Here is a 15,910-nt window from a genome sequence, read left to right on the forward strand (position 1 = left end):
GTCGAAAAATTTATCTACCGACTCCACAGCCCTGCTTTAAATGCTGTCCATTTTTAGAGCTACATTTTATTGTTGAAATTTTATTAATATATGTGCACATATTTACCCTCCTGATTGACGGTATAATTAACCGTCTCATCCTGCTCCTCTTCCTCGTCACCCACTACTCCACCAGAAGTTTCGGGGGGGGGGTGCAGCTCCTCCTCTTGCTCCTCCACAGGAACTGGGGGTGGTGATGTGGATGGCCCTGGCTGCTCCTCCTCATCCCTCTCCTCCTCTTCCACATCCTCCTCCTGCTCCTCCTCTGCGGCCTGTCGCCTTGTGCGCTTGGGGCGCACAGTTGGTAGCGGAGCTCCTATAATAACACAATGTTCATATATTATAAAAATGTTTTCTAATGACGTATGCAAATTCTGTGTACTCTACTGTATTGTATATGAATACAAATTAATTTATATAGACAGTTAACCAATGGGACAATGTTATATTAAAGGGTCTTGTGGGCACTACAGGGGACTGAGCGTGAGCTGGGCTGCCACCATGGTAAAATGAGCTGTTTTTGTCTCCTTTGTTTTGTTCAGACGATCTCATGTTAAAAAAAAGTACTTGATGGAGTACACAGGATTACTATAACAACCCCACGCCTAACACAGGAATTTAGTGGGAATCTATATATATAAAACTCAACGTGTGTGTGCATGTATGTATGTATGTTCCACCATCACGTCCAAACGGCTAAAGATATTTACATGAAACTTGGCACACAGGTTACTTATATGTCAGCCACAAATATAGGATTGGTGGTTTAACCCATACCCACCCCCATTTGCCTTGGTCAGGGTTTTTCTTTAAAGTCCCATTCAACTCTATGGGAAATACATGTTATTTCATAACAGCTGTAGATATTTCGATAACACTTGGTCACATGTTATCTATACGTCCACTTAAAGTATAGGATCGTTAATTTATCCCTTAACTAACCCCATTGGTGAGGGTCGGGCTTTTTGTTTAAAGTCCCATGCAAAGCAATGGGAAAAGTATGTTCCCACATAACTTCTGTGTTCCTGTCTGCTGTCCCATGTTTTTTTCCAACAGTACTATGAATACCTTGGCTGGTGGTGATATATGTTACAACAACATGGCGTCTTGGTTAACAACATCTGACCTTACATTAATTACATATGACCTTCCATAACTGTCCCCAAGGGACCCGGGCTGGCTCAACGCGATTGCCACTGCGCTGACAAGCCATTCACCTCTGCAGCTAGGGGTTCGGATCCCGCTCTCGGCTACATGTGAATTGAGTTTGGTGGTCTCAGCTCGGCCCCCGGTGGGTGTGCTATGCGAGGTAAGCCTGCGCTTAGTATGCCCACCTCCCTCCCACAAAAACCACCACACTTACACACGCACTCGCAATTGGGTTAACATGCACGCACTCTGACCATGCGGTCTCTAAAAAGAGAGGCGAAGGACTAACGGGGCTGGTTGAGCGGGCAAATCCTCTCACTCCCTTATAGGGAGTCCCTCTGCCCCGTGGGGCTTCGAAGCGGAGCAGGTAGGACGGTCTGTGTGGGAGGACCCCCTCACACCCGCCATTGCCACCCGGGGCATGGAGAAAGGTGGCAGATTACCTCTGGGGGAGGCCTGCCTACTCCCAACTCCTGCAGTCCGGCTCCTCTCTCGAGTACACGCACAAAATACACTTTAGGGAAAAAAAAACATAACTGTGACCAATAACTTACCAGGATGATATTTATTCCGGATACGCCTGACCCGGTTCATCTGGCGCCTCTTCAGGTCGGACCACTTTTTGAGGATCGCCATGCGAGTGTGTTCTTCGCCTAGTTCCTCAATCAGGGAGCTTATAACTCCCTGTTTTTCTTGCTGCCTCCGCAGCTCATCGTATCCTGTTTCCAGGAACTTCTGCAAGATGAAGAACAAAGTATATTGTAATACTTTTGTTGACAGCCTTATGGATATATGACATAAATGTATGCTATTCAACAATTGGAAGCATTCTCGCCTTATTAATCAATGACAGGGGTAACATGACAGATTTTATATACTGCCATTTCCGTCGCCACCTTTTTTACATAAATATAGCAGCCATTATCATTTGCATAATTATGAATATATACTAACTTTTAAACTAGACTAAAATGCAGTTGAAGATAATGAAATAACAGTGGTCAAAATACTTACACAAATCAGCAACTTTTCCTCAGATACAGTGAAATTACTTCCAACCATCTTGCTCTGCGATTGCGTTGCGATCATAAAGTTGGAAACTGGCAAGGGTCCAGGAAATGGTCGCGTGTTGTTCGCGTGTTGATTGCGCTGCTTGGACCGAGATGGGTCCATATGGCTTCGGCTGTATGGACCACAGTAACTCTTTTCCCTGTCAGGAGCCTAACGCCCCGGGGGGTCAGAGACGGGACCTTTTCGGAGGACCACTGACGTATGCAACCGTCGCAGTTTTTTGTGATGTCACTCTTTAGGTGTGTGCAAATTTTTCCTTGCACCGGGTGGAGTTTTTGGGTTGTGTTTTGCACGCCACAGGCTTTTCAACAGAAAATAACCAGCTGGAGGCAGAATGGTTGCAAAACACTACGGGTTTGTTACCTAACTCTGGGTTTCAAGACCAGTCCACCTCCAGCTGTTGCAAAACTACTACTCCCATCAGCCACGGTCTGTCAGTGCATGCTAAGAATTTTACTTTTGCTGCATCTAGGGTGCCACAGTTTAGAGACCCGTGCATAAAGGCCTGAAAAATGTGGGCCTGCAGAACTTACAATACTAGAAGTGCCAGCATTCCCAGGCATGCTGGAAGTTGTAGTTCTGCAACATCTAAAGGGCAATATGTATTCGAACGTCCTTGGGCCTTGAGGACACTGAAGTCAGGACGTTCGCATACGTCCTATGTCCAAAAAAATTTTAAATTCATTATGCTAAATAACAAGGAAAAGTGCCTAAATACACATTTGCCAACCAGGGTGTCTGCAGCTGTCCAGGCATGCTGGGACTTGTAGTTTTGTAAAAGCAGGAGACACATTTTTGGTTAAATACTAATATCTGATCATATATACTAACTTTTAAACTAGACTTAAATGCAGTTGAAGATGATGAAATAACAGTGGTCAAAATACTTACACAAATCAGCAACTTTTCCTCAGACTTTGAGAAATTGCTTCCCACCATGTTGCTGTAATATTGGGAAACTGGCAAGGCTCCAGGAAATGGTCGCGTGTTGTTCGCGCAATTGCGCATGCGCGATCGAAAAATCGCAATCGCAATATGTATTTTGGTTAAAATATCATACATATTCGATTTCAGAGTGCTGCTACAGCAGTTTTCGAAATATCTGCAATAAATTTCGCATTCGCATGTTGCGATATTTCGATAAAATATCAGGAATATTCTGAGCCAATCAGAGCGCTCCTCCAGCATATCTCGAAATTGCGCAATAAATATCGCATTCGCATGTTGCGATATTTCGATAAAATATCAGGAATATTCTGAGCCAATCAGAGCGCTCCTCCAGCATATCTCGAAATTGCGCAATAAATATCGCAATCGCATGTTGCGATATTTCGATAAAATATCACGAATATTCTGAGCCAATCAGAGCGCTCCTCCAGCATATCTCGAAATTGCGCAATAAATATCGCATTCGCATGTTGCGATATTTCGATAAAATATCACGAATATTCTGAGCCAATCAGAGCGCTCCTCCAGCATATCTCGAAATTGCGCAATAAATATCGCATTCGCATGTTGCGATATTTCGATAAAATATCACGAATATTCTAAGCCAATCAGAGCGCTCCTACCGCAGTTATTAAAAAATCGCAATTATTTTCGCATTCGCAATAGCGAAAAATCGCATTCAATTAATTTCGATAAAATATCACGAATATTCGAATTTAGCGAATATATCTCGAATATTCGAATATATATTCGAGATATATCGCGAAATCGAATATGGCATATTCTGCTCAACACTATTCCTAATAACCTCTGGCCAACCAACACAGAACAATACTTGCATGATCACAATACACCTGGCAAAAAATACAAATAGGTAGAGCATTCTTCACATCTAGATTTAAGTGATGTGTGAAAGCATTGTGAGAAGTAAATTCCGTTTTGGGGACACAAGAAACATACTAAGTTGCGTTAAAAGGCTGCAAACAACAGACAAAACCACAATCCCATGGCTCTCAAGTTTCTAGGCCTCTGCTGATCCCATGTTGTAATTTTTTACCTTATTATCTCTAGCTCCTCGTGCAGCTCAATGAAATAATCTCTGCGTAAGCAACGTAATCACGTCGGTTACCTTTTATAGACTCCGCGTGTGCGTGACACACCGCTTTCGTCTCCATTGCCATGCCCCCTAATCAATGTTAACTACAAAAATCTGGCGTTAACTGTGTTACTGCTGTCAAATGTTCTACTAATCTCCGCGTAAGCAACGTAATCACGTAGGTTCCCTTTAACAGACTCCGCGTGTGCGTGACACACCGCTTTCGTCTCCATTGCCATGCCCCCTAATCAATGTTAACTACAAAAATCTGGCGTTAACTGTGTTACTTCTGGGAAACGGGCGAATAATCTCCGCGTAACCTACGTAATCACGTCTTATTCATTCTCTACACTCCGCGTATGTATGAACCACCGCCCTCGTCCCCGCCCATGACGGGACATTTCCTGTTTTCCACGCCCCTAATCTCTGTGGGGATGAAAGATGGCGATGACAGGCGAGCATGCACGGAGCTCTCAGGCCAGAAGTGAGGGGACAGAGGCAGGAACGTCCCGATCCCGGCCAAAACGAAAATGGTGGAGCTGGTAGAGATTATGCGGAGGAAGGACTATGATGGGCAATATGGCCCATACAAGACCCCCAACCGCAGGAAGGGGAAAATTATGGAGAAGGTGGCAAGGAAAATGCAGAGGATGTTTGGGATCACCAGGTCCAAGGAGCAGCTACGGAAGCGGTGGTCCGACTTAAAGCTCCGTGAGCCACATCAACTGAAGAAAATCAAAAAAATACTCAAAAAAAAGTAAGTTCTTTTTTTGTTTGAGGGGTGGGGACAATTTTATTAGTTGAATGTTTGGTCAGGTACATTTCTACATCTGTATCCTTGGCCTGGTTGTACTTCTGAACACATGTTTAAATAATTATATTTTTCAAAATATCATTTGCTTGGCCAACGACTGTTAATAGTAAACCTTGTTCACATCAGGTTGCACTTCCTAAATACGATGTTGGCCCAGGAACAACACACCTGGACATGCCTCTCTTGCCAAAAACATTGTTTGTAAACATTGTGTAAAAAATTATTAATCGAAAATTTAAATCCAAGAATGGGAAATGCAAACAGTGCTACTAAGCAGGTGTTTTCAGATCTGTAATCCAGAGCACCTGTGTCTCCCCCAAAAGATTACACTAAAATTTGGATGGTCTCAGCTCAAAATTTGAAGGGGGGGACATCCATGTGTGTCACTTTGCTAAAAAGGGACTTAATGAGAGCTTGGCCTAGAAGTCATCCTAAAATGTAGGTTTGGGGTGATAAGACAACAAAATTCTAAAAAAAAAAAGCCTCTAAACTTCTATGCAATGTGTGCGATTTCTGCTCTACAATATCTGTGTGCTGATGAGTATACCTTTTTTTTGTTATTCTTTCTAGGGGAAAGAAGACGCCAGCAATTCGAGGAGGCAGAGAGGGCCAGACACGCCCGGGATCTGCCATCTGGCCATGTGGAGGAGGAGGATGTGGAGGAGGAGGAAGGAAGAGAGGAGGATGTGGAGGATGTGGAGGAGGAGGTGGAAGGAAGAGATGAGGATGTGGAGGAGGAGGTGGAAGGAAGAGATGAGGATGTGGAGGAGGAGGAGGAAGGAAGAGAGGAGGATGGAGTAATTTTAAATCTGGTAGTTGTTGAGGAGGAAGATGAAATTCAAGAAGAAGATTTTGGAGATTTTGAAGATGGTGGATTGGTGGAAGAAGAAGAAGGAGGAGTTTATGAAGATGGAGAAGTGGTGGAGGAGGAAATCGGCACAACATCAGGTCAGTGTCACCCCAGCTTTATAGGGCAAAACAGATGTAGTTAGGGTTGCCACCTCATCCCTTTAATCCCGAACACATATGGATTCCACATGTTCTGTGGCTAATGTAATGCAGATATGGCACCAGGTGAGTTAAATTACCACCTTTTAATCAGCCACAGAACCTGTGTAATTAATATGTGTTCTGGTTTAAAGGGATGAGGTGGCAACCCTAAATGTATCTAGGCCGGTAAAATGGCTAATTTTATATTTTGTCCTCATTTTGTAGGGGATGAAGATGCTGTTCAGCATTTTTCTCGCGCAAGTGCGGGAATAATTATTCAGCAAGTGATGGAGTGCAGCAGTGAAATGGCGAATATGCGGCAACAGATGGTTCTCATGGAACAGAATGTGCGGAATGTAATTGTCGAGTGCTGCACCGAGCTGGACAATATGCGGCAAAGAATGGTGGTTATAGAACAGAACTATAAAAACATCATTGACATGATGGGCCGTGTCAAAGACTAAACACCCCCCCCCCGCCCATCCCCCAACCTGTTTTAATGTATGACTCAGCAACACGCCAAAATTTGAAGATGCACACACAGTGTGTCAACATGTGCTATCTGCCATCACAGAATATAGAATATCTGTGCTTTGTGGGTACAACCCCCTCCTCGATTGTCAATTAGTTTTCGAGGAAGGGTTTGCTCCCACAAAACCCAGACATTGTTCACCCATGATGGCAGATAGCACATGTCGCCATTTTAAAGTCTTTCTATGTTGTAGAACTGACATTTGGCGAATTGCACTGAATGTGTGCATCTTCAAATTTTGGCGTGTTCCGGTGTGAACTCACACCATGACTGTTTTTGGGAATGCAAAAGTGACACATTTGTGTTTTTATTTTTTGGGACATGTTTTAATTTTGGTATTTTCAAAATGGCTTCCAATCAACAAGCCATACAAAACAGAAAAAGTAAAAAAAAAAATATAAAATTAAATAAAAACCAAAAAAATTAGTTAACAAAAAAAAGATTGGTTAACACATCTATCCAAAAAATGAGATCAATCTTTTTTTTGGAGTTCCAAAAAACCAAAAAAAAAAAGTTATTAAAAATTTTAAAAAAATTTGTAAAAAAAATTCTTCTAAAATATTGAAAAAAAAAATATTAGTTTTATTGGGTGAACAAATATATTTCAAAAATGTGAGCAATATTTTCTAAAAAAATTACCCACAAAAATAATGAAAAAATCAAAAAGGTCAAAAATCTCCACAAATTTTTAATGTAAAAAAAAACAAAAAAATTTAAGGACACCAAAAAGATTTGGTTAAGTTTACACTTGGTAAATACAATATTTGTGTGAAAAATGGTACAATTGTACTACATTGTTTGTGAACACCAATTTTTTTTTTAAAAAATGGTTTTGACCAAAAAAAATGATACGAAAAAAATAAAAAAAATTAAAAAAAAAGCCTTGCAAACTAAAAATGTTGGCATGTTTATTAATAAAAATATTCCTAAAAAAAAAAAAAGGAAAAAGCTGACAATAAAAAAATATTTTACTAAATCATTACAAGGAGTGGCTTGATTATTTAAGATGCTGAATACCCAGTTTGGAGATGAGTGAATAATGTGCAATTGTGTTTATTTACTAAAACCAGAACCCTACATTTGGCAGTAGAAGTGCACTATTTTTGTGGCTAACCAGGAAGACAGATAAAAATAGAAAAAGCAGTAATGACAAACAACTGTATAAAGTCCAATGGTCTAATTATTTATTATTTCTGTGAATATTCCTTTCTTTTGGGGGCCGAATTAGAAAGAAATATGATCTGGCATAGCAATGGCCCCCCGACCCATGAAGTACTCAACATATTTGTCGCGTACCTCAGGAGCTGATTGGGTGCCAATGCCAGCGCGACCAGTGTCCAGCCCAGGGAGAGGATCTGAGAGTAGTCTTGCCTCAGAAACGCTGTCGGGTAGGTACGTCTGGGAGTGCCTGCGTAAAAAGTTGTGCAAAATGCAGCAGGCAAATACAATGGTGTTCAATTTATATTCCGCCAGATGTATCGCTGTCAGGAAAAGGCGGAACCGGTTGGTGAGAATCCCAAAGGCATTCTCGACTACCCTCCGAGCTCTGGACAACCGATAATTGAACACCTTCCTCTCTAAGGTGAGGGTCCTCTGGGGAAAAGGCCGCATTAGGTGAGGTCCAAGCCCGAAAGCTTCGTCCGCTAGGAACACAAACGGAAGTCCTTCCACATTATCTTCATCTGGTGGCAGTGCCAGACCACCAGTTTGTAGACGATCGTAGAATTCTGTCTGCGAGAACACTCCCCCATCTGACAGCCAGCCGTTCTTCCCCACGTCCACATAGAGAAACTGATACTGTGCCGACACCACCGCCATCAACACGATACTATGAAAACCCTTGTAGTTATAATAGTAGGACCCCGAGTGGGGTGGGGGCACAATGCGGACGTGCTTCCCATCTATTGCTCCACCGCAGTTTGGAAAATCACAACGCTGGGCAAATTGGGAAGCCACAGACTGCCATTCCTGTGGTGTGGAGGGTAGCTGTGGGGACAAACAAATAAAGAGATTTAGTACTTTGGCACATAAACATTGCAAACAGAATACAAAAACCATCATTGTGCAACATCAACAACAGGATTCACATTTCCTACAAGCATTGTGAAGTGAGTATTTAATTCCAAAAATATAGGCCCACTTAATTATCAGACTCCACATCCCTCTGATGATAGAGCAAGAAACTATTTTCGGGGGGGAGGAGGGGGGGAGGGGCAGAGCTACAATGGATTAGCCAAAAAATCACCCAAAATTTGGCTAGGTGGGTTTGGGCCTAGGTAAGCATGCTGGACAGGTTTATGGTGGGTAAGGACAAAATATGCAGGTAGGCCCAAAACGAACATGTAAAGGTTAACAACATGCATGGGTAGAAAAGGGAACATCCCACACACAGCAGATTACAATCTCATGGTTATTAGGGAATAAAAAAATAATTGACTTTCTCACACATTTCCAAAAAATACATTGTGATGTTAAAATTAGGGAACTTACCTTAAGATACTCCTCCTGCAGAACATGTATGATGGCAGTACACGTCTCCGGTATGATGACCCCAAGCGACTGGGGAGAGATGCCTGTCGAGAACTTGAGGTCCTGCAGGCTCCTCCCAGTCGCCAGGTACCGCAATGTGGCAATATGCCTCTGCTCGGCCGTGATGGCTTGGCGCATCACAGTGTCCTGCCTCGTGATATAGGGGGACAGAAGATCCAGCAGACGGTTGAATACGGGGTCCGTCATGCGGAGAAAATTCCTAAAATCATCAGGATTATTCTCCTGGAGTTCCCTAAGCAGAGGCATATGAGAAAACTGGTCATGCTGGCGCAACCAATTCTTGGCCCAGAAACGCCTCCTCCCACTGTTCCTGGCCAATAAACAGGTTCGCTGGACATGGCCATAAGCAATCCCATAACCAGCACCAATTCGCGAGAATCGACGCTGCTGCTCCATCATGGATTCAAACCGGCCGGCTGGTCAGTCAAGAACACACTCCAACAGAAAGCACCCCCAAATCCAGCACAACCTGCTAAGCCCGCACGACACACAGATACGAGCGCACAGTACGCGGAAACGTGCTGAAAGCCTGTGCCCGAATGCCAACTGCAAACCCGCAAGCAAACGCACTGAACCCGAGAATACCTACTGTCAAAACGCGGAGACTGAAAAGCACGAATCGGCTCTAACCAAACCTTCACTAGCACGCGGTCACACGGAACTAGCAAAAGCGGAACAGAGGGCGGCGCCATTGACTTTGGTCTTCCCCTTTATAGTGACGTCTTACGTGGTTTACGTTGCATACGTTCTGGTTCGCGGGGATTTTTGGGCGCTAGTGTGTACGTTCCAGCGGATCAACAGATAAATCCGTCGATCCGCTGAAACCGATCCACGGATAAATTTCAGCGGATGGATTCTATCGTGTGTATGGGGCCTTAGACTTGGCACATGATGGTCACATCTTTCACAGTTCAGGCCGTCAACATAAAAGCAAAGGTGTGACCCACCTGTAAATGTTAAGATTTAATAATGGAAAATATATATTTTTGTCTAAACCTAAACCTTCAAATGCTTTTTTTTTTTTTTTTACATAACCGACACTTCAACTCAACCTAAAGTTGGAAATTATTTTGCATATCCTGCCCTTTCTTTACACACAGAGTAATATCCTATTTCATTTTTTATGCCTATAGTCTTGACAATTCCCCCTTCCCATAAACTTCATATACCAGAAATTTTAATATTACAGTGACAGCCAACTCAGGGTTATCAATATTAAAGTGCATAATAATACATTTTTAAATTCTGCACACATGATTGCAAAATGCCATATATAATCTCAAAGTTCTTTAATTTGCATACCTTATGCAGCTTCCACTTTTTAATTACCCATTTCTGCTTTAAATACAAGTCTCTCTACCAATTACATATAAAGAAATACACCCTAGACAGCCATTTCCAAGTTCAGTATGAACTTTCTCAGCGTGACAAAATAAGTCTAACTTATTTAAAAGCAGGAATTGGCAAACATACTAAACTGCAGGCTATGAACACAGTACAACATTTTAACAGCTCCTGTAGGACACATGCCTTCCCAGCACAAAACTACGCTTAGCAGCAACTCAGCAAAACATAAGGACTAATTTGTAGCTTTTATGAATGTGTCAAACCCTGCACCTATTAAAAAAAAGCACCACTTGGAGTTTGTTTTGGAGTTCGTGGTACGCTAAACTACATAAACTGGAAGATTTTTTTAATGCCAAAATACTAAACAATATGCTTTTTCAGCATTCCTTTCATATTTTCATAAAAAATAAAAATCAGAGTATTTTATTTTCACAGTAAGTACACGTGTAAAGTAAACTTGGAAAATTTGGTATATTTTATTAAGTTGCAATTAGAGAAGATTCTGTGCTCTTAAAGGGGTTGAAGATATAGCTAGTTAGGCAGGGAAGAGGTGGAGTGACACCAACCTAATAATGGCTTTGATTGGCTAGGCGACATGTGTCTGAGCATCTGCTACCTGTATCTGTGGCTGTGTATGTATTGGCTATAATTCATACCTGTGTTATATGTAATCTCTCGTTGCTTATTTCTTCACTCTTGTGTATGACTGTGTCTCTGCATCCTTTTACACCTTTCCCATTACTGTGTAGCTTTGTTTAAACAACCCCCTATTCTCATATTTCTTGATGTCACTTCCGCCCTGCTATGCTATGGGGACAGGTGGGGGCCATCTTGCCCTCACTCGTATCCCAGCCGAGGAGAGAAAAGGACCCGATCGCCTCCGCCGCTACCGACGGCTCCGGTAAGCGGCGGAAGGCGCGGGAGAGCGGCGGGCCCTCTCCCGCCACCGATAACGGTGATCTTGCGGCGAATCCGCCGCGGAGACCACCATTATGGTTTACAGGACCGCTCATTGAAGAGATGGATATCTCGGTTGTGGCAGCAGCTGCTGCCGTTACCGAGATATCCATTTTTAAAAAAAGGACGTATATGTACATGAGCGGGTCCTTAAGTGGTTAATCGACCTTGTTGGATAATCCAGCAAAGAAAAGAAAACACTTCATAGTGCAGACACCCCAAGAAGTAGTTTAATAAAGGATAAAGAAGTTGATACACTCACATTTATGAAGTAAATATCAAGCAAATAGGAAACTTCTTACCATAAAGATGGCTGCTGTGTCCCAGTACAAGCGTTGCGTCACACGTTACAGGCTCCTCCCTACTAGTTTCGTCATCACTGACGTCTTCAGGCGCGTTACCTGATGTGCGGTGCGGTGTGATGATCATAAATAAGGGACGGCAGGAAATAGGCAGGTCACTCATTCCAATCCGATTACAGGAAGCAAGAAGTAAAAGTGCGCTCCAACAACAAGAAACGTTCATAGATATGATCAAGTTTTGTTCAAATGACAGTAACAGAACAAGTAATCATATTCTGATACTAAAATACGAGCACAAACACTAATCTTAACTATTCCATAATAACATAGTGAATAGGTGGGATAGTGTTACATTAAAATTCAAATGACAAGAATAAAAAGTAGCGACCGCACTGGGACACAGCACCATCTTGTGGTTTGATATAAACATGGGTAGAATAACAACACAAAGGTTACAATCAACACCATTATACACAGCAAAACCTGTAAAATTACATAACAAAAAATACATATCAACACATAAAAATACTCTAAAAGGGTCAGATTACAAATTCTTAAACCATAACAAAATTAGAGGAAAAAACAGACTTAAATAGAGTAATTAATAACTCATAATCAACTATTGTTGATGAAGGAATTTACATCCCACTCAATATTCATGCCATGGGGAGCATAGCATTTAACTTGATATATCAGTTTGGTCTCTAAACGTGATATTTCTCTAACAGTATTGATACCTCTCCAGTTATTTTTAAAATGGTCAATCCCTAGGAACACCATACCTTTGGGATCCCTTCTATTCATAATGGCGTTCATTTTACAGATAGGGCATTTACTGCAAGGGTAAAAACACCCATATTCTGAAAAAAAGGACAATTTCTTAGGGGGCTCAATGACATTTGGTGCTACTTGTAAACGGAGTGGAGGAACACCCCTAAATAATGTGGCTTCTCAGGCAAATATGATTCTAACACCCTGTCATTTTGGCATACCCTCCAATGTCTCTTCATAATCTGCTTGACTGAATAGTGCTGGTGGGAATATGTAGTTAAAAATAAGAACTTAAAGGAATCATTAACTTCCCTCAACTTGGAGACCAAAATATCCTCCCTGCTCCTCTCATCAGCATCTCTAATGGCTTTGTCTAGCTCAGATGAGCGATAACCTTTCTCCAAGAACTTAATTTTAAGTACTGAGGCCTCTCGGAGGAAGTCTTTCCTATCAGTACAGTTCCTCTTAAATCTCAGAAACTGACTTTTGAGCACTGATCGCAACCAAGCGGCATGATGATGGCTGCTAGTGTTAATATACGAGTTGTGGTCAGTCTCTTTGAATCCATCCATGATTTAAATTTTTAAACCTAAAAAGTGAATTTAAGATTTACTGGTCTCATATTTCAGAATTATGCCCAAATGAATTGCAGTTTAGTTCAGTCATATAAAACACCAATGACTCTAAATCACCCTCCCATAGGAGGAGGATGTCATCAATATACCTTTTCCACAAGACCAATTTGGGTCTGGGTCTCTGGTAGATGACATCCTCCTTCCATTAGGCCAGAAATAGATTGGCCATGGATGGAGCAAATTTGGCCCCCATTGCCACTCCCCTATTCTGAAAATAATATATACCATCAAACCAAAAATAATTATGGCCCATTGCATAGTCAAGAAGCTTCAACACAAAATGCCTCTGAGACCTCTTAAGTGTACCCTGACGTAAGTAGTAATCAACAGCTTCACGGCCCTGTTGGTGTGAAATTATGGTATATAGGGACGAAAACGTCCGCCATGGCCAATATATAATTTTCTTTCCACTCCATTAATTTAAGAGTATTCAACACCTGAAAATAATCTCTTAGAAAAGAGGGGGTTTGGGTGACCAAAGGCTGCAAAAAGTGGTCCACATATAGCCCAACCCTTGACATTATGGAATCGATTCCACTTACAATGGGCCTCCCAGGGGGATGAAGGGGATCTTTGTAGACCTGATTTGTGATTATGCTCATGCTGCTGAGGATCCTATCTTGGAAGGCATCCAGGATTGCTGACTTGTACTAAAGGTGCTGCTACCTTTTCTCTACACCCTTTGCTGTTGAAGAGCCGCTATTGATTTATTGTCTTGTGAGTTTTTATCTTCCTTTTGGGTGTTGGTGGCGGTGTCCGAACCAGTGATGTCCACAATAATTTTTATATGGACTTTTTTATTGTTCAATTACATTTAATGTTATGAGTGATTCAGTTCCAATATACGCACTGCACCATTTTCTATATATGGAGAGATAAGCTGGCAAACAAACATTACTGTATATCAATGACACTGAGGAAGTCACGTAATGAATGACGCAACACGTTGGGTGGGCCTAAGTGACGTCACGTCCGGTGTCTCTGGGACCCGGAAGTTGTTGAGGAGGCGACTTGTTGAAGTGTCTTATTTCTACTCTATGCAGTCTGCAAGTTTTTATATTGTGAGTGCACACTTTTTACCCAAATAAAGAGACTTATTTTCAGCAGTATTGTGCTATGACTCAGATGGCCCAGGTGGCTGATTCTTTTGGCAGACTGTATCACACCATAGAGATCTGAAGACCCTTCCTAGATCTGTTTAAATTGTTTAAAGACGTTTTGGTCATATCCCAAGGTGAGCAGCCAATTCACTCAGTGGTGACAGGTGGGGGGTTCCCTGTGCAGTTCAAATGATAATACTGACACAGCTAATATTAGAAGATTGTTACCTGGTGATTTTTTATCATTTTAACAGCTTTATGCTTTTTGTCAACTGTGCACCTTGAAAGTCCCATCCAATACATGTTTACTGGGTCTCTTTGTACATTTTTAAAAGTCTTAGCTGGAGTATGGCTTTGATTTGATAGTTAAAGTATAACTAAAGGCAAAACTTTTTTTTTCAGTTTTGGATAAAGTGGAAAGGGATTAGAATGCTTTTATTGAATTTTTTTTTTATTGCTGGCTGTTCCCCCATTAAGGATAATCACCCCCTCTATTTGTTATGTGTACCATAATCGTTGAAAGCAAAAGATAATCCCAAATTTTGGGTTGTCCCCAGAAAAATAATAGAGGGGAAAACTTCCAATGGGGACACATATTCTGGTGACCTGGTGGTCTCTAAGCAATTCCCTTAATTTGCAAGGATTTCCTCTCACTTCCTGTTTTGCTATAAGACAGTAAGTGAAGGGAAATCTCTGCAATGGGACACAGTTGGCAAAAAAAATTGACAGGGGTTATAGCCTTGCCTTACTCTATCCAAAAAAAGTTTTGCCCATAGTTAAACTTTAAGTCCATCTTTAAGTCCATCTACATCTGCTATTGCACATAACACTACCCTCTCCCAAGACTGATAATGCTGCTAACCAATGGTTTCTCTGATGATCCTCCATTCAGAGTGGAGACACCTGAAGACAGGAAGTGTGTTATTAGCATTGTCACCAGTTGAAAATAAAGCAAAAAGAGCCTAAAAAATAAAACTAAGGCAGTTACTACATTTAAAGATTAGTAAGTTGCAATATATAAAATTTTTGTTTTTGGTTTAATATCACTTTACCTATTCCCCTGTCCTATGTGTTGCATACTCTTAACCCCAGTTATTTTTGTGTGGACGCGTCTTTGCAGTCTTTCAACCCCTAATCATTTCTATGTGCCTGTGCTTTGCAGTTCTTTACCCCTTATTTAAAAAGCTATGTTACTATGGTATTTGGTTTATTTGTTACAACAATTGCCTATCACTATTTTTAACCATGTGTAAATATGGGGCATAGATAAAAAAGGGGGGGGGGGGTTCTGGGGGGTCTGAATCCCTTCCAGAGCAGAGTTGCCAATCGTCCCTCATATTGACAGTTTGTAAAAAAAGAGGGCACACAGTTTCAATCTGGCCGCTTATGCAGTGTGCAAAGTGCAGTTCTGTTATGAGCCGAGCTCGGAACACTGGCAGGCTGTGTCATGCTGCTGTTTCTGCCTATCCTCTCCCTCCTCCCTTCTTCCTTTTCTCTTCAGGCTGCTTCAAGTTACATCTCTCCACCATGCTCATTGACGCTTGCCTGCTACTGTATGGGGCTCTGTCTTTATGACAAGGAAAACACAGGCGAGCCTCACAGCAACAGG

The sequence above is a fragment of the Rana temporaria genome, chromosome 9 (genome assembly GCF_905171775.1).
Source record: "Rana temporaria chromosome 9, aRanTem1.1, whole genome shotgun sequence".
Classification (NCBI taxonomy): domain Eukaryota; kingdom Metazoa; phylum Chordata; class Amphibia; order Anura; family Ranidae; genus Rana; species Rana temporaria.